Source organism: Osmia lignaria, chromosome 5, assembly GCF_051020975.1.
Source record: "Osmia lignaria lignaria isolate PbOS001 chromosome 5, iyOsmLign1, whole genome shotgun sequence".
Classification (NCBI taxonomy): Eukaryota; Metazoa; Arthropoda; class Insecta; order Hymenoptera; family Megachilidae; genus Osmia; species Osmia lignaria.
The window spans coordinates 6998313-7018564 of record NC_135036.1 but is presented as its reverse complement, the minus strand read 5'-3'; the positions used below and the strand labels follow the sequence as shown (position 1 = coordinate 7018564).

General features: G+C 47.7%; 1 protein-coding gene across 5 annotated transcripts in view; it reads right to left on the bottom strand.

Annotated features, from left to right (window-relative positions):
* LOC117604737 (uncharacterized) overlaps positions 1-9098 on the bottom strand; it is a 54250-nt gene extending 45152 nt beyond the window's left edge. The window contains exon 1 of one of the 5 annotated variants that reach the window (XM_034325150.2): positions 8994-9098. The gene's annotated coding sequence lies outside the window, so the exon portion shown is untranslated. Of the gene's footprint in view, positions 1-2224; positions 3494-3520; positions 3692-3731; positions 4579-8993 lie in introns of those variants that run through there. The other 4 variants (XM_034325146.2, XM_034325147.2, XM_034325149.2 and 1 more) reach the window with 4 other exon arrangements.
* Positions 9099-20252: the final 11154 nt, after the last annotated feature.

The window sequence follows — 20252 nt, the reverse complement described above, 5'->3', positions numbered from 1 at the left end:
TCGCGCAGGAACGGACCGAGGAATGTCACTGGCACGAAGCAGCGTGAGCCGCTGCGGTCGCAGGTAAAATTGGAGCGGTCGAGGCTGAACCGACCGATGGATGCCGACGCTTTGACTGCGACACTGAATTCGCCGAATCTTTCATAGACGATTATTTTATCTTCGGTAGGTATAATTAATTACTCTGATTATTTGGCAAACTAGTTTTACTGCCATATCGTTTCGACGATCATTATAACAGTTTGAGTCTGGCGATGCATTTTCCCGTTCCCAGCGTTAATTATTTCGCTTGATCAGCGTTTGGAAAATCGTTCCGTGTGAATTTTTCCGGGAAAAATCGCGAACGAATTCCCCAGCCGGTAGCGATTCCCCGGTAACGCAACACGTCCCTATTTTCCAACAGCCGTCCGTCCCAATTGGCCGCTAAACGCTAAACGGCTCTCGCCAATTTGCCGCCGCGTCTGGCACCGCTCGCACACGACGGCCTCGGCGCGCAATCGATTATCGTGGTCAAAACTCGCGGCAGTCGATACCGGATACGATATAACCCGAGCCCGATAACGAGCCGCGCTCCTTTTGGTGGCAGAATGCAAGTCCTCGGGACGAAGTCGAGGCAGAGCCGGCTTTAAAGCCGCACACAAGTCACGTACCGGCATGGGACCACCAAGTATTATGGCGCGTCCTCCACCCTGCCAGACCTCTCCCTCGACCTTCTATCTCTCTCTCTCTCTCTGTAGAGACCCGTCATATACATATTACGTGGCGTATAATGTAGGTGCCGCTTGCACACCGAGCCGGCCCGGTGTCACGCTACGTGCTTCCTGCCCGCAGGCCATGGTGTGACAAAAGGCCTTATGTCCGCCCGCTCGTGGAACACTCGTGATCGCAATGTGTAATCAAGCTCGCATGGCCACTGTATTACCACGTACATCTACCGTGGCCCGCGGCCATCCGCCTGTACGTGCACGAGCCACACGCACGCGAGTACGCGCCGCTTTTGGCCGGCCGTTTCCCGCGCAGGACGCGGCCACCCTCCCCCGTCTCACCCGTCGACCCCTTTCGCTCCTCGATCGGTTTCGCAAACCCGGCTATCGGCGCCCACTTTTCTACTCGATTCGTCTCGCCGTCGCGCGAACACGGCGCGCCCAAAACTGACCGCTTTTCGAGGCGCGCCTCCTGCCATTGGGTGCCACACGGTTCTTACACGACTCCTCGATTTCAAATTTTTATCATTCCCATGCGACGATTTAGTCCTATTTCTAGGAACAATATTGAAATAAAAAGGCTAAAGTATTTTGAATCGTGAAGATTTAAGGGTTGCATTTCTCTTATTAATATACCAAAAATGTGTGTATATATTAATATCTTTTAAAATGCACGTTTCAGGAAATGTTAAAATAAATATAATTCGCTAACGAACGGTTGACGAGCCGTGCCAGAAGCGCCTATCCGTTCATCTTCCCCCCTCCGAATCAGCCGGATTTTCGAGCGTTTTTCCACAAATTAAATGCGAGCAAAGCACGAGTACCGGCGAGAAAGTTAAGAGCGGAAAAGGGCAATCCTGCCGGACGAGAGCCAGTTGGTGCATGTTGCACTTTTGCCAGTTTGCGACCCGTGTTGGGATGCAGTCCGTTCCGAGTAACGTGTTTACCCCGACTATTGATCGAGGGGAGCGAGATCTCTGTATTCGGCAGAGGTGTGCGGCCTCTGGAAAACTTCGCCTCCAGGAGGGTCGGGGATTTTTGTCGAGTTTCAACCCCGGGATAGGTTACGAAAATTCGAGAGGCCACGGATTGCCGAGCGTATCTACGCGTCAGGAAACTTTCGAGACCTACCGCTCAGCGACTCGACGAGGATATTACACGCGTTTTGCAAACCGATTTTTATATTTTTCACGACTCCGATTCTCTTTTTTCTCACGTTTCGATTTAGCTCGGTATTTTGCAACACGGTATTCGAACGCTACGCGATTTTACGGGTCACTTCAATTTTTTCGACCTTTTCCAACAGTTTTATTTTTTTTCTTTTTTTGTTTTTATTCGCCCGAACTCGATTCGAAATTTACAAAGTGACACGGCGTTTCGCAATTGACAGCCGATCTAACGCGATCTTTGCGAGTTCAACCGAACTTCACTCGTTTCGACACGATTTTTTATTCCCTTCCCAGATTAAAAATATTACTAAATAATTTAATTTCGTTTAGAACAGAATAAAAAAGAAATACCTCTGGTAACGATGAAAATACTTGAAAAACGCATCGATTCCTCAGAGAAGATTTATTAAAAGAACTTTTCGATACGAAACTCGTAACTGTCACTCTTTCACTGTTTCGCGCGGCGATTTTGAACAAACGCCAAACACTTTCTCCACCGGAAACGATCAGTGCACCAGTGTCGACCGATTCGTCGAAATCACGATGTTCACACGGTGAGAATATTTATTCCGTCCGTAAATCTACGAGGCAACGTCTTTCTTCCCTCTCGGAAACGGAATTGTTAATCCCACGGCAAGTCGTCGGATCCGTAACGGCACAAGGCGGCGCAGAAAAGCGACTGCGGGCAATTTCTGCGCCAGTCGGCTCTAATCCGCCGTGAACAGCCGCCTTTCGTGATGCCCGTTACGCCGAGGAGAAAACGTCGAACGCTTCGGGTGTCCCGAGTGGCAGTAAGTTGAATTCCCAAACGGGCGGGTGTGGCGAGCGTCCCGCAACGGGCTTCGAAACGGATGCCGCTATCTCCTCCGACACCACCGCAACCCCGGCCCTTTCCCCTCCTTCCCTTTCTATACAATTACCAGCTTTTCTCAACCTTTCCTTTTCTTTCTACATTATTTTCTCGAATATGATTTTTTTTTTTTCATTTTCCTTACCGAGATGAATTTTTAAATAAATTGCAAAATTCGTCGACACTGTTGTCACCGAAAGGCACTGATTTTTCTACAGAAATAATGCCGCGTCCAAAATCGGCTCGCAGGTTTCGATTCGTGAAAGCGTAACACTCGCGACAGCGTGCTGTCAGCGACGCGACGCGTCGTTCAAACACTTTCCCGGCGCCTCGTGACGCTCTTCCTTTTTTTTTTATTTCCAGCATGGAAAATTCTCGCGCATATCGTGTTCTTTTAATTATGCTAATCGACGATCCGCGACGATCTCGATCGTCTTCGGCGGGGATCAACGAGAAGACGAACCGGTCGTCCGGAGAAACGCGCAAGAAACACGCGTACGTATCGCGGGATCGACACGCAACGAACAAAGGAGACCGCTATCGGGAGAAGAAGGATCGACGATCGTATCCATTCATTTCCATATTTATGGAACGTTGACGCGATACTCGTGATTTCGCAAGCCTTTAACGAGCCGCGGTACGGGAGGAAAAAAAGCGCAGCCGCGGCGAGTAAACGCACTTACGATTACCGCCGTCTTTTCGAATCGCCGCGACTTTATCGGGGCGACCGGGTTTTGTCAGACGAGACGACGCAAAGAAATAAAAAAAAAAAAATAAAGAAGGAGCACAACACTCACTCTGTTTCGCATCCGTCGACGTCGCGGAGTTCTCGTGACTGGCCCGACACACTCGTGCGTCGGGATGGTTGAAAGAGAAAGAAAAAAAAAAAAAAGAGGCAAGTCGCGCCGAGACGGTGCGGCGCAGGGGAAAAAAACAAGGCGCACCGGGTTCCAGACGGACGGGAAATAAAAAAAGAGTGAAAGAAAAAAACAAATAAGCGGGACTCACGGAAACACTTGATCCGCGTGCTACACCATAACACACTATCACCGACCTGTACGGGAGCACGGTAACCAGCGGAGTTCTCCTGAATCCTCACGTATATCCAGCGTGACGATCCGTGCGTGCCGCGTGTCCACGTTCCGAAAGTGTCACCTCCCTCCTCCGAGTCCCGGCTTCAGAGACGTGCACGAAGATTCGTGAAAGGAGGAAGAAGAGGCGAGAGATCGTCGAAGCCAGTCGCGGTTCGACGATGTCGGTGGCGCGCACTTCTCTGTCTACGCTCTCTCGATCTACTATCTCTCTCTCTTTATTTCTTTCTTAGCTTCTTCGACGTCGTTCGTTTTCCGTTTTGTTTTTCTTCCCTTCCTTTTCCGTTTGTGTATTTTTTATTTTTTTATTTTACGTCCGTTATTTTTTTTATCTCCTTCAATTCGCCTCTCGAGAAACCACCAGCTAGCCGCGCACACGTTCGATGTCGCGCCGCGGCAACGAGTCGAGTATAGGAAGAGAGCAGCGCGACGTGTCCGCGCGAGACGCGAAGGAAAAGGAGAGCGTGCGCGCCCTCGACGAAAGAAAGAGTAAGAAGGAGGCACCGAGCGTGTATATACCGCCGAGCAGATGCCGTAGGAAGAGGCAGGCGGCCCTGGGAGCGGGAGAAGGAAAAGCCAGCGACGGTGGCGGCGGCGGCAGACTCGGTTGACTCGGTGGCCGAGCGGTATCTCACCCGCGAAAAGCGTCCCGCGATCAGGTGACAGCGGGAGTACACAGACCGGCGCTACTTCGGGAGCGAGAAAGAGGTACTGACGGTGGAACGCGAGCGGATCCGTGCGAACGGGACGGAACGAATGGAACTCTCGGCCTCGGGACGGAGACAGAACGCCGAGTGTCGGCGTTGGAGGGGGAGCGTTGTGGGACGGCGGGAGGTTAAACACGCCGAACGGCGGCCGACCCGATAGAGAGGGAAGTCGAGGCGGGAAGGAGAGGATGAGAACGATAGCCGGCGCTCGTGCGTTCCGAGTGTGACTGACGGCGGAGAGGAGAAAGAAACGATGAAGAAGAAGAAGAGGAAGAAAAAAATGGGCAAAAGAACGGAGGAGAAACTGGCGAAGAAAAGGAAAACGAGGAACGGACGAACCGGAGTGGAAAGCGGGACAAAGAAGCCACACGGAGATCCTGGCTGGAAGAACAAAGAGAAATATAGTGCGTAACGGAGACGAGAGAGCAAAGGAGCAAGGGAGAAACGGATATAGAGAGGCGGCGTATAGCGTGGGGTACGTGATGCGCGACTCGTCGGGGTGGAAGAGCGCGCGCGTGCGTCTCTGTCGAAGGGGGAAGTCGAGGGAGAGAAGGGCTCCCTGATCGCTTCTGAGTGCAAACGGGTCGGCGTGCGGTGGGACACTGGCAGGCGGGCGGCTGGCTGAAACTGCTGTGGATAGCGGGTGGCGAGCGGTGCGATACTCTACGGGACGGGACGGGCCGAGAGCCGAGCCGGGACCCCCATCCATGTACAAACGCACACGGGCTGTCTGCCGAACCCTACACAAAGACTCTACGGACGCGCCACGCAGAGAGCCGCAACACACGGTTGCGTTCTCACACGGACAGTGAGTCAGGCAAGCGAGCAGGCAGGCAGGCAGGCAGGCAGGCAGGCAAGCAAGCAGGCAGGCAGACAGGCAGGCAGGCTCAGCGTGTACGAGCCACAGCACGTTACTACGCCAACGGCACTGCCTGCCCTCGGCTCGATTCGGTCTCGCTCGGGCGGCCGCGTTAGTCCGACTTTGCCGTCTTCGTCGGCAGCCTCGCTCCGTCTCCGTCGTCCTCGACTAACTCGTCTTTCGGCGCGATTCTCTCCTCTCTTTCTCTCTCATCCGCACCGTTCCGTGCCGTTAGCCCTCCCTCTCCTCCGGCTCCTCATCACTAACCTCCTACTCGTCGTTTTCCTCCCCCTTCCTCACGCTTCAACCGATGCTCTTCCGCAAGCGCGCACGATCCCGTCTCTCTTTTTCCCTACGCTTCTTCTCCTTCTCTCGGATTCTCGCCTACCGTCGTCCCTCTTCCTCCGTACGTTCCTTCGCTCTCGCCGCGTCGTTCCTCTCGGCCCGTATGCACCGCTCCCTCGTTCTCCTTCACGGAGCGTCGGCTTCTCTTTGTCGCCTCGTCTTCGTTCTTTCGCTTACCTCTCGCTTTGCTCGACCCTACGTCGCTTCTCGTTCCGCCGTTCTCGCGTTCGTCCTTCTCGTTTTTCCGCCGTCCCTCTTCCACCGTCGCGGTGTTCTCCGTCGATGAGCGCGCGCGCGAGAGAGCGCCCACACCGTAGCGGTAGCATATCGTAAGTCCGCCTGCCTACCGGAGCTTTTCAGACACCGACGAACACGTTTGGAGGCCCGATATCACGAAAGAGAAAGAGAGGAGAGAAAAAGATGAGAGAAAAAGGGCTGAGAGAAGAACGAAGAGTCGAAGCTGATGCGGACGACGATGGATAGAGGAGGACGGAACGAGACGTGACCGTGGGGATGTAACGGGTGTGTATGGAACGCCGGCACGACGGCGACGACCGGGCCCGCCTTGTTCACGAATTTTTCGCCGCTCAACGGCCGGGATGAGTTTCGGGAAGCCGGCAGCCGTGGTGGAAATTGCTTCCAGAGAAATTGGATTTCACGATAATGGCGCGAATCGGTTCCAGAGATTTCCAGGAAACCAAAATGCCGCCGGAGGAATGGGAACCCGTACCACGCTTCGACTCGTCCCGTATTGGCGGCAGCTGTAAATTTCACGGTACACGCGAGACGGCCTCGTACGCCAACTATCCGCCATTCCCGTTTCAACTTTAGGCAGATCCCTGTCAACCGGCCTGGAAGAGATAAATTAAATTCTTCCTGAAATTTTAACGTCGGATGCGGCGTCAGCCGACGAGACCTGCGGTCGTCGATGAACTTAATTCAAAATTTGCAATTGCATTTTTATAAATCGTGTAAGCACGAGTATTTTACAGGACGTTCCGTTTTTGATACGCCCAAAGCTCGTACGGTTTCGAGTTCCCTCGGTTAAGTAGATTTATCCAATATCTTCGTCACTGCTAATTGGCTGGTCCTTCAAAGCACAGTCAATGCTAGTTACGATCGCAAACAGAATTAGTATGATACGCGGTTGGGGATCTTTCCTCTAAGCTTCACTTGCTTGCACCATTGGGATTTTGCTCAAGTTCCGATCATGCTCTGTATCATTCTTACCAACTGATGCTTCATTGATTCACTGATAACGTTAGGCATTAATTTTAAATCTGATAAAGTTCGAGTTGGGTAGATCTACCCCTTCCCCGAACAGAACCAGTAGATCTCTTTTATTAGTAAAAATAGTTATAAGATTCATTTTCTCCAAGAAAGTGTCTCCACACTAAATCATCGTTATTATTTAGAGGACAGTTTCGTCATTGCTAGGATCGCGCAATAAGATACGTTCGATCGGCAAAGCCCCTTGGGCCGTTTGAAAGGGCATCCCGTTGATCCCGGGAAGCGACGGGGATATCGGTCACAGCGTAAAACGCGCGGAAGCCTTGCTCGCTTTCGTCACGGCGCTTCCGATCGAGGGCAAGGCGCTCTCAGCTATTCCAACAAAGTATTCCGCACACAGAGCCGCGGGCGCAGTCACCGAGTCTCCGAAGTTGCCTTAATCTCGATCCACCTCGCCCCCGTCACTGGCAACGACAGACTTTGAGGGTGACTTTGAGTTGGCCGCGAGGGAGAGAAGGAGAAACGAAACGGCAAAGCCGAGAAGGACGGGGACATAATCCGGCCTGAAGAAAGAAGCCGAGCTTGGGATAAGTGGTAGAGAAAGAAGGAACGACGCGAGGGTGACGGGGATAGAACCGGTGAAAATACCTGAGCACAAAGGCAGGCTCGAAATGGCAAAATACAGCGAGTCCACGGCGGAACGTTACGGAGGACTTTGCGGGCCCGCATCTCGCGACAAACCGCGTCCGTTCACGCTACTTCTACGGAGCCGGCAAACGCATTCGTTTCGGGTTACGGCGTGATTGTCGCCTATGAAAGCCGGCCGATCTGTCGGCAGAGGGTTGCGGGGGACGCGGAACGAGCCGGGGGACCGAACACAGTGGGAGGGCGGTACCCCCTTAACACCGGGCACGAGGCAAAAAGGGGTCCAGCTGCGCCTGCATCCTTGTTCGGGCTGCTCCGAAGGGAGTCCAGGGATTATTAAAATGCCTGAGGAACGGGGAGAACGGGGGAGCTGTTCTACTGTTACCAGGGCTGCGTAGCCACGAAACCGGTAACCCTCCTCGATTCCCCCTTCCTCGGCCTCTTTTCGTTCCCCGTTCAACGTTTCGCCGGCTGATTCGGTATTCAAGTTCGAAGTCGTGCTGCACGGGCCGCTGCATAAAATCTACCTCCCTCCTTGCCACCGCTACTCCCCCCACCCCTACAATGATACCAATCAACTATCCGCCATCGACCCTACCAATCAGGGAGGCTTTGATCCGCGGCGACAACATTTTTCGGGGTTAATTCCGAGGAAGAACTACGCGTCTACCGGGGTTTGATCGATCGCCGTCTCGCGAGGCGCTGGGAAAATTCTTCTTTCGAAGAAATTTTTTAGGGATGATGAATCAGTTGATGCATCATCTTATTCGGAAGGTTTCGACCATTTTGTGCCGGATCATTTCGTGAATTCTTCGTTTTGCTTATATAATATCGTCCTCCGAATCCCTGATCTGTGTCCTTCATTTTTTAAATTAATTACTTTGTATCAAAATTACAGATTGTTTTACGAAGAATCTACTGTTTTCTGGTTCAATGCTGGTGCAAATGCCGGGAGTTCTGATTAATTTAATTATATACACTCTCTGTCATTTAACAACCTAAACAAGAGAATCCTACGACCCTTCAACACCTTGCTGCTTCTTAGACACCTTGCACCTCGCCGATACAAAGAATAGGTAAAGCACGTGCAGTCTGTCCCTCGGGACTAGTTACCTGCGAGTTATAAGGTCCTAATACTTTGTTTAGGGTGGGTCCATTGTCAAGTAAGGAACGCTAAATGAAACTATTAGAGGTCGGCTACACTAGAGCCCTTAAAAAAACCTTGTCTCGAACCATTTTTAAGGTTTCGACCTTTCAACACCATTCAGGTGCATGTCAAGGAACATTTTATCTAGACTTTTTTTTTAAAATAAAATTTGATGATCCAAAATCAATTATGATGAGTCGAAAGATGAGTATTAAATTTTTAATTTAAAATCTATTAAAAATTTACCTTGTAAAGAAGGATCCTTCGTCCTTTTAGAAATATTCCTGGATGATGAAGTTCCTCGTCCAATTGTCACCAATGGTCCCTGAAGAAAGGTGCTGAAATAAAAATCTGCAACAAAAATTTGTTGGTGAGTTAAAAATTGTCTAGTTTTCTTTCCAGTCACCCTGTATGCAATCTGGCCGAAGGAAATGGAAGAAAAAGAAATGGCAAGAGGGAATGGTAGACCAGCCTCTACCATTTCTCGCGGCTTTATACCGCTCTCTCACCTTCAAGCGAAGAACAGCTTACTCGCGGCCCAGGCGTGCATAATCGCACGGAAACGTTCCGCAAACAGCTCCGTCTCGGGTCCATAGATTCCCGCCGAGTTTGTCCCGGATATCGTGCTGGCCAACTGCGGGGAGGGTTCGTCGGCAACGTCCCGTCACTAATTACATTCTCCTCGCGCAATCACGGCCGCGTGTACACTTACAGGCGTCCCGTTCCGTTCCTCTGGCCCGCGTCCAATTCCCTTCCTGGATTCGAACCTATCTCAACTTGCTTCCCGGTCGTTCCCACTATCCGAAAAGTGGCCTTCTTGTCGGCTACGTCTATCGTCGCTGATTCCTTCTGATGGGACACCTCAACGCTTCGGTTTAGCCTGCTTCCGCCCTGAAATGCTTGAAACACCTTAGAGTGGTGTTAGATAGAGCGTTTGGGTGGAGGATAAAGTGGGACACTTTGATATTTGGATGAATTTGAGGGTAAAGGGTAGAATTATAAATATTTAAAAAAAATGGAGATTTTTAGAAGATTAAAATAAAAATTAGAAAGTTTGAAACACCTTAGAGTGGTGTTAGATAGAACGTTTGGGTGGAGGATAAACTGGGACACTTTGAGGATAGAATTATGAATATTTTTAACAAATGGGGATTTTTAGAAGATTAGAATAAAAATTAGAAAGCTTGAAACACCTTAGGATGGAGAGAAGGCGTTTGGTTGAGGGATCAATAGAGATACCTTGGTACGTGAAGAAGTTATAAAGTTAAGTATTTTTAAGAACTGAGAATTTTAAGATAGCAATTTCATTCGAATCAAAGAGATTTTATAATTTAGATTGTTTCAACCTGTATTTTCGGAATTACAGGTACAAAAGTGTATCGTTAAATAAAAGATACAATTAATTTTTAGAAGTGTCCGAAGTGGAATAAAATCAAATATTCTAGTCAATTCATATCTACCGATATGGCAGAATTTTTAAAAAGCATATGATTTTTTGAGAACCTTTCGATACGAGTCGCAAGCAATTTGCTTTGACGTTCTTCCTGCGACGGATGTAACGAGTTCGAATAAAAAGTAGAATGGTTTTTTGCACGGATTTCGAAAGAGTTGTACCGAGAGAAAATTAGATTCTAATCTAAACTAATGCAGAAAGAGAATAATTAGAATTGGGTATTGGATTTTTGGAATTCACTGGAAGATACTGACAGCTTTTTATTTAAAACTAATTAGTACTTACATCTATGCTTCGTCAATAAATTTTGAAGAAAATAATTGTAAATTAGAAAAGAATAGATTTAAAAATTGATAGCTTTAGAATAACGATTGATTTTTAAATAATAATTAATATCAAACACACATAAAAGCATAAATATCTTCTAAATTTACTTGAAAAATTTCAAAATATCACTCAATAAGCAAATACTTTAATTAATCACAAACTAAATCCAACAATTAATAATTTAAATTCTAAAAATTTCAAACTCGCTGATAGATGATAGAAATGAAAATATTCTTCACTAAGATTGATTTGCAATGACAATAATAATAATAAAAGAGGGTAAGAAAGTGTATGTATCAAGTGGTGTTAGGAAGAAAAGCGTAATGCTCGAGGCGTCGAAAGCGATAAAATTTTATCAGGGACGGCGAACGCGGTACACGCGAACACGCAAAAATCCATACACGCGAGCAACCCCCTTAACACACCCCCGCGTTACGGGGTGAGATCTGTAAAAGTTGAAACACTCGGGCAGGGAAACGTCGCGCGTTTATCCGCATGATTGCGCGCGGATATCGAGCCGCAGAGATACCTTCTCGACTCGTTTCTGTTATCGGAAACTTTCCAAGGAGCGATGCAAAGTGCGAAAAGAACGATTATCCTTGCACAGCATCGCCCATCCTCTCGGGAGAACATAAAATTCTGGAATTTTTAAATTCTTCGTCGATGAATTATTTGTTTCCTTCAAATTCATTTGAAATTAAATTCAAAACTTGATTTTTCAAAATATTCTAAACTTGATATTTCTTCAGGAATTTATTTTTCTTGAAATCATTTATCTTCAGAAATGCGTTTAAAAAAGGGAAGGGAAACCCTTTTCCCTTCGGATTTGATGGCGCAAAATTAACGTGAAAATTCCCGGCGAAAGTTGGCCAATTTTTCTCGCCTCGAACACACGTGGACTCGTGTCTCTCTTCCGTGCTCTTTCTTCCTCGAATATTCTCATCAAAGTTCCTCGCCGCGAGGAGCAACTTGGAAAATTCCGCGAAGGTCTCCCGCGAATTGAACCGCGCTCCAAGCTTAAGGCGAGTTTCGCTCGGTAGAAGAATAGAGCCGCGGTTTAACGACGTGAAATTTTCGCACGCGTTGGCTATCTCTTCGTACGGGGCAGGTTCCCGTAACTGGCGACTTCCTACTGCAGGAAGATCCTGGCCGACGATGGATGGGGTTGTACAGGAAACCGGGATTCTTCTCGCTCGTGGAACCGTCGGCTAACGGAAGCCAGTTATCCCGCGTGTTGATCTTGGATCGCGCGATGGTAGACGGAAGGTACACAGAAAATCCGTGTCTGCCGGCAAGTTTTCGGGGGAAAAATTGTCGGGTAACTGGAATGATCCTCGATTTCCGGAGGCTGGATCTTGGTCGAAGGTAATTTCTGCTCGCTGTTCGACGCCGGCCGAGATTCGAGGTCCGATGTAACTCGCCGAAGATTAATAGCCAGCGAATCCGATGCACTCGTATTTTCTTGCACTGAATCTTCCAGGGAATCTTCAAAGTTTAATTGGAAGTTTGTCCTTCCGTTGTGATGGCTTGTTTAAACCAGCTAATATCGAGGGGATCGTATGTTTAACTCTCGGATGGCGGACCATGGAGAGAGACCAAATTCTTTTTATAGAGCGCATTAGTAAAAAGGATTTCCAGGTTCTGGTTTATCTACTATTAGGAAGGGTATATTTAAAGAAAACCCCGTTAATTATCGAGGAGGTTAATCTAGAAAATTTAGACATTGTTGGGAGTTCGACCCGAATGCAACGAACCCTTTGGTTAAAAAAGAAACTGCAACAATGTGGAGCAGGTGAAACGGAAGCGAAAAATCAGTGAGTCACGAGAGGTTGACGTATAACCCGAATGGCAACCGGTAACTTGTTCAACGTATAACCGGCTAATTACGTTAAGATGGATTACTCGGGAAGTGTGTTTCAGTCGAACGGAATTGGCTTAAAGGAAACAGAGAGGCGAGCTTTTAAAGGCGATGTGCAGGTCGGCTGGTCGCGCGACCAGAAGGCCGCTTAATAAATTAATGCTAATAACGAAGAAGGGCTAATTACGTGGGAGGGGGCGGCCGGAAAAAGACGGGGGATGATCCGCGCTCGCCGGCCAAACACGGTCGGGCAATTAGTTAAGCGACAGAAACGAATGAACCGACCATAAAATTCGCCGTTTATGGGTGTGAATTAAGCGGATCATTTAGGGAATACGAGCATCGGCCCGCAGCCGAAAAGAGACGACAAAATTTACGCTTACCGACTCACGTCTAATCTGTTCAGAAAAATTTTTCTGAAGTGGAAAATCAACTTGGTTGCAAATATTTGATAGTCTATGATTAGAAATTTAAAAAAAGAATGCTGGAAAATTTAAGAAAGATTTTATCATAAATTAAAAAGAGGAAAATGCAAATGTTTTTTAATTTAAAAAAAATTGAATAAAAATCTAATGTAAAGTGGCAATTAATAAATTGATAATTAGTAACAATTTTGTAATACAAAGAAATTAATTAATCTTATTTTTTCCTAATTATACTAACAGAAGAATATTTATAAAAAGATAACTAATCGACCGAGAAAATCAATTTAATTACTGAAAAACCTGAAAACCCTTAAGCATTCTAATGCACACGAGAAGTAAAACTATTAGTCACGATAAAGAGAAGCAACAAAGAGCTTAACTTTCCCCTCATTTCCTTTCGAAAGCGACCAAAAATGGTCATCAAAGAGCAAATCACACCACAGTATCCACTTTGATTGAGAAAGCTCTTTTGAAACTGAAGCAGAAAAAAGATCAGCGTATCGCGATACATTTAAACGGCACATCCCTTTCCAAAGCGAATCCTCTTTGATCTCCAACCACCTTCGATATTCCTCGGAGATTCGCGAAAGCTGTCTGTCCGTTGTTTCCAATCTCTTCAGTCTCCGAATCGTCGTTCGGCTACGTCGAAAAACGGTCGGCGTCGCGATAGCTGCGCGACGCTTTCGAATGTGGGTCAATTAGAGCGGCAATTAGCGTAATCGGCAGGCAGCGTGGAACAGCAGTCGCTTTTGGCGCCGTGATCTTCGACCCCTGCGGTTATCTCGTTCGTTCTCTCTCCTCTTTCGGACGATCGCGCGAATCGAACGGTCTGAAACGGGCCGGGATAAGCCCGGGTCTGTCGGGACTCTTATCGAGGAATACGATTTTCCCGGTTGGTAGATCGCGCGAGCCGCACGATCGCGTCGAAACTGAAGGCAGATATCATTTTTCTCCTTGCTTCTCCTCGGGGACTGCCACTCCCCGCTCCTCTACATCTGGATTCTCGCATCGGATTCTAGGATCCGCGTAACGCTGGACCAGTTTTCGATTCCCGGCTGATTCTCACGGGACCAGCTTCCGAGGAGGGATGCTGAGAAAGTGGACAACGGTCAAGCGAGACCTCCGTCCCGTTTCACAGCTAAGCGGGCTCCGGTGTAGGGGTTGAATCTTCGGAGATCGGAAAGGGGTTGCGGAGTAATTCTGGTTTGATCCGGCGGGATGGTGGCGTCGCGTGAGAAAGGGTCCTCGGATTCGACCTCTGCGTCTCCTTTCCTACAGATACTTGCGACGAAACGACTGCGAAGTTGCGATTAGAGAACGCAACGACGGGAATAGTCGTATCTACGCAGTTGGATTCTATTTTAGGTCGTTGCAAAACCCTCCGTAGCGAGATACGTTCGTTTTTCGACAATTATTATAAACTGACAGTTAACCCTTTAACAACCCTGGGTCAATCGTGACCTAAATTCAGAAAATATATACAAGAATATTAGCCAAAGTTAATTCTCGATGGACACTCTCCATGGTCCGCCATGTGGGCGGAAACTGAAATAGTTTTCTTGGAAATAATTAATCACTTTTCACATTCTTATATAACAATTTTCAGATTCTGTCAGTTTACTTAATATTCAGTTTCATTTAATGTTCTCTTTCTTTCTTTAAGGGATGTAAAATATTCTCGTTAAAAAACTGTAGAAAGGCGAAGGAACTTGGTACGAAGGTAAATGATCTGTGGTTAAGCCGAGTTTCACGAGTTTCATGCTGGTAATTAGTAAATTTAAGAGCAATCGAGTTTGTTCGTTTACTCGAACCAGCACCCCTTTTTTTGCACGCGGTACAGGGGCAGCTATGGTCAATGTTATCGAGGGTGTATTCTATTTACATTAGAGATGAAGAACGGTCAGTGGATGGCGATGCTTCCCGGTTCGAAATACGACATTTTAAAACAAAATATAACGGGTCACCGATGACCCATCCTGAACAAAAAAGAAATCACGAAAACAAAACACAATCAGCTATATATCAAATTCAATCCTATTCCTATCAAAACACCGATTAATCTCCCACTTTATTCGACCGTGATCATCGCAATCGACGCTATCGGAAATCAAACTCATCCAGGAACACGATCGGACGCGGTTCGAATCGTACCAAAGCGAAAAGCCACCCCCGTCCCCTCGAATCTCGATATATTCCAATTCGTTTCACCAGGGCGGCGATTAACCCGACGCGATGGAACGAAAAGGGAGAAAGAGGTAGAGGGGGAGAGTAAAAAAGAAGAAAAAAAGAGAAAAAAAAAATGGAAATTAAAAGTGGTCCTGCGAACTAAGTTGACGCCGTGGCGGTGAAAGAATTACTCCCGGCATTGTTCCGTCGACGTGCTTCCACCCCGGTTGGAAACAAAGGGAGAGACGAGGGGTGGGCCACGCTTAATTCTAAATTCGGCACTAATAACGGCCGACCCGGCTGTTTCGTTAGCCCCCTGGCAGATTAACGGACCGAGGAACGATGGCCTAATGGTGGCGTACGCGCGGGATTCGAATAATATTTACCTTCGCCGCGATGCACGGCCACCTAAAAGTCTCGAGGGAGCGGCTAATGCGATTGGATCCGACGCGTGCATACGCGGCGCTGATAATAGCGCCCACTTGAGGAGTCTTGCATAGGGTGCTCCTGTCGAACCCCTTCTTCGATTTCATAAATTATTAAAAAAAATAAAATATCAAAGAAAACGTGTCTCTCGATCTTGTATCAACGATCGAGCCCCCCGAAATCGTGCGCAACGATCATCCCCCTCCGTTGAAACGATCCGCACGGTGGCGCACCGTAGTTCTGAACCGGTAGGCGCTGCGTCTTAATTAAAATTAATTGTACCGTCCGGCGAGTGTCGTAAATCATAATAACCGGGGGCCGAAAGTTATGGATGTGCCGTGACGCTCGAACGGATCTTTCATCTCGATCGTCGATCGATGGTTTAAACGATGAGCCGAGCGTACAGAGCCGCTCGAATCGGGAGCGACAGTGATTGATCGTCCGCGTGGAACCGGCGGATCCTTCGACTACCGTTTCCTCGCCGGACACGCGAGGAAAACAAGCGTTCGATCGAACACGACGTGACACAGCCGGGTGTCAAGCGGCCGTGCAGGATTCTTCGATCGTTCTCCGTGCGCGCGATTAACAGGTCCGATTTTTCGCCGATTTCTTGCCGTACCGGGGGTGGGGGAGGTCGAGGAGGTGATCGATACCAGGTGTTTGAGCACTTCATTCCACGTTAATTGACTCCACGGTTATTGGACGAGGAATAATTAACCGTCATATATTCCTATAATTATCCTTCGATTAGCGTTCGTCGAAAAGGGGGAGTTTGAAGAGGAGCCGAAGGGGGAGTCCTGCTTACACGAGCAACGGGTAAAGAATTACGAAGGAAGAAGAGAAGGAGGATCGAAGGAATTTTTCCTTGACACAGATGTCGGATAAAGAATCCTGGCGGTCGCGTCGAGCGAAACACGTCGAGATATCGATCTTTTTATTGTGCAAGGAAAGACGCTATCGACGGAGATTGCTCTCTCCTTTCGCCAATAATACGTCGCGACTCGTACACCCGCGTTTATATTCTGAATCGTTGCCCTCCGAGTCTTCGAATCGATGGCGATACCTATCGAGATAGACGGCGCGGTCGATAGGTGTCCGGTTTTTCGAAGGGTCGAAGGAATATTTTCTTCCTTTTTTTTAAATTCTTTTTAGTTTTCGAGGCACACCGGATTCGTTGGACGCGTTTATCGATATCGAGTTGATGTTCAATACGACGCTGGTACAAATAGGGACTGGTTTTTAATTAACTTTGATGCAGAAAATTGTCTTCGGTTCGTTTATCAATGACTGAAATCTGTGTAAATATTTTTATTTTAAATTGAATTACAATTATGAATGATTTAAAATATGATAATTAAAATACGGAGACATTCGGAAAATTCGGGTACCCGAACATGGGAACGAGTCGAAAAAATTTCCTACGCCTTTTTACTTATGAATTTTAAATTACAGATATTATTATAATTTACTTGCAAATGTTTGCACAGTTATGCAACCCTAAGAAGTGTCAAAGAATAAAATGTGTCATCTTTTGTATTTCTAAGCACTATGTAAATGCGTATTTGCATAAAGATCCACAGTTTACTCATAATGCCCTGACATCTTTTACACCCCAACGACAAGGAAACATTTCCACGAATCAACACGCCGAAAGCAACAGTTTTAATGAACCTTTCTGCCCCAACGCTGACCCTATCCCACCCATGGCCCTTCAAAAAGTCCTAATTTCGCGTTAATCCGTAGTCTGGGAAAGCTTGTACTTCGTCCGCGAGAAGATGGGAGAATCTTCGTTTGCTCCTGACCCCATTCTTAATATCTAGTTTAATCCCCAACCATAGGTCCTGGAGACTATTCCAGGGGTCACCAAAGTTTTTGAGAAACGAGTCGGATTGAAATTTTTAAAAACAAGAGGTCCCAAGAAAAATATCTTCATCGCAGCAGGCATTTAGGAACGTTCGCTAACTCGTGACACAGTGTGCCCCAATATTTCAAACTTATTTCAACATCAAAGATCGAACACGCGATATCGAGTGATCATCAGCGAACGTGTTAACTGTTCGCAGCAGACGCGAGTTTCTCTCTCGCAGCGAAAGCCTGGCCGGAAGGAGATCATCGCCGCGGAGGCTTCAGGTAATCCCTGTGGAGGGTTGAGCCGCGGTGTGGGTAGTCTTTATCGGACGCATATTTGCCGGCTCCTGCAAATCCCACCCCGGGATTCCGTGCTGTCGAGGGGGAAAAAGCGACGTCGAGGAAAAGAAGGACGGAGAAAAATCCAACGAGAGCCGACTCACCACCACCACCACCACCATCATCGTCGGCGCACTGGCTCGTGTCGCGTTCACCAACACCGGTGGCGGGTAGAGGCGACCCTTCGTGTGCCACCGGTTAGACTCCACGGCTTTGAGGGATGATGGAACGACGGGGGGTGGCAAATAGAGTGGGACAGCGCGAACAAGGGTGCCGTGACAAAAGAGCGAAGGGCCCGCGAGCCGGAGGCGGCAGAGGAGGCGACGTAGAGAGAGAAAGAGAGAGTAGGACGGAAGGAACAAGACATAGATCGAGCGGAAAAAAGAGGAACAAAAGGATAGACGAGGAGAGAAACGACAAGCCGGCCCGAGGATCCGACGGCGACAGAGTAAATGGAAGCGGACGGGTAGGGAGGGGCGAGGGGATCGGTTGCCAGGGGAAGACCGACGGGGTTGAAAAGTTCAATTGCGCGTATTTTCGCAGTGACGTCTCGCAAATCCTGCATCACCATCCCTCCCTCGGCCGTTTCGTCTCTTAGCCGGAGCCAGACCGAGGAGAGAACTGGAATGACACTCCGCGCTCCCCGTTCTTCCTCCCGCCCCCCGCGATATTTAACTCACACCAGCAGACCTTCTGCCGGCTCTCGTCGACCGCCACCGTACGCCCGAAAAATCCTCCCAGCACACGTTCGCGTCGCGACGCCGAGCGTACGTGCGCACCAGACCCCGTGGATCGTGTAGGTATCGCAGATTGCATGTACCTGAGACACATATGTGTTCGGATGTCCAATAAGTTCGTGCCGTTCTTTTTTCCACACGTCCCTGTGCGTATATTCTCGGGTAGGAAGAGCGTACATCGTAATTTTTTCTCTTCTGTGTTTTAAAGGAAACTCTGTCAAAATATAAGGGCGCTTAAACATAATTGTCCAGGCGTTGAAGTAAAAATGGAAGAAGAATATTTATTTGAACGAAGCTTCCGTTTAGGCCCGGAAGTCGTTCTTAATGCGAATTGTATCGAGTACACGCGTATCTTCTTTACCCTCATTAATTCTCGCCACTTGCTGGCTCGCGAGCACGCTTATCGAAAAAAGACAAAGTCGCACGGACGATTCGCTACGGGGGTGACAGTCCGTTAGAGGGGGTGGGTGAAGACGCGGAACGGCGTAAATGGGCGAGGCTCTTAATTAAAATGTTTAACACAGCCGCAAGTACGACGTCGAAACGCGAAACTTAATTAAATTGGTTATGACAATAAAAATAGAGGCTGCTCGAGCTGGAACGAACGACGGGGCGGGAGTGTGGCGAGGGGGATGAACGAGCGGACGAAAACAGAGAACGGGAGGAACAGGTTGACAGGGAAAAAGGAAACGAAAAAAGAGGAAGACGCGCGGATAAAATGAAAGGGAGAAAGAAAACAGCAATGACGAATTCCACCCCCTGTGTCTAATAATTTCGTGTTATTTTTTAATACTAAATTATTGCATTCTATTTTCAGGTTCTAGAGGCGAACTTCTGAGAAACAAGGAATTATCGAGCGCCAATGGTACGCATTCCTTTTCCTTACTTTCTCCTTTTCCACGGCGTTAATTAGTGTCTACTATAAATGGTAAAGTAAACTTTAAATAATTTACATTTTTTTTTTATGCATCACCCTGTATGTTTATATGATTTCAATTCTGTTCATCCCCTTCGTCGATCGGCTCATCGGCTCGGAAGGGAGTCGTTCGATGATTTTGCGAATTAATGAGGAAACGGTTTCGCTTCGAAGCGACGCGATTCTCGGTCGGTCGCGCAGATGGGGTGCGATCGGGGGATGGGCTTTCGACGACGACGGCTAGGAGGGTGGTCGTTGTTGAGGGGAGGTGTTGATACTGTGATCAACGAAACTACGGGACGGAGGTTTAGAGGTACACGCCATGGTGCCGTGGTTTCGTGGTTAAGGAAAGTCGACGTCTCCGGATATGGGTCCCCGTAGACAACCTCGTCGGGAATACACGCTCGGAAGAAAATCGGTCGCTGGAGAATTTTCAGACTTTCCTATCTTTTCTTTTATTCCGTCACATATTCTTTTTAATTTAATTTTAATTTATAAATTTCTGCAACCCGTTTGTTAAAAAGAATTTTATGAAAATTTCTCTGTTTCCTCATGCTTCGATCCCAATGTAAAAAACAATATTTTACAAAATTTCATTCAAATTTTTCACCGATTCAGTGCCAAAAAAGGGAGCTTTGTGCGCGCAATCGTAAACGAAACGACCGCAATCGCCATCAGTTTTTCTCGTCGGAGGGAAACGATCGGACGACAAATCCGAAGTTTTACGTTCCCGTTTATTGCGCTCGTTCGAATGTTACATATGAATTATTTAACACGTTGTCCATTAATTACCGGCACAGTTCGATAGCCCCATGCTGACAGTCGGGAATAATCCATGGATTTTATGGGACTATGACCAATTTGGGGTGAAACGGTACCGTTTGTGGACGAGGATGCAAAGTTTTGTCTTAACGTATTTTGTAAGTGATTATTATTTTAATATCTGTATGAAAATTTTTCATTGAGGGTTAATTTCTTTCTCACCCTTAGTCACTGAGTTTATAAGTTTA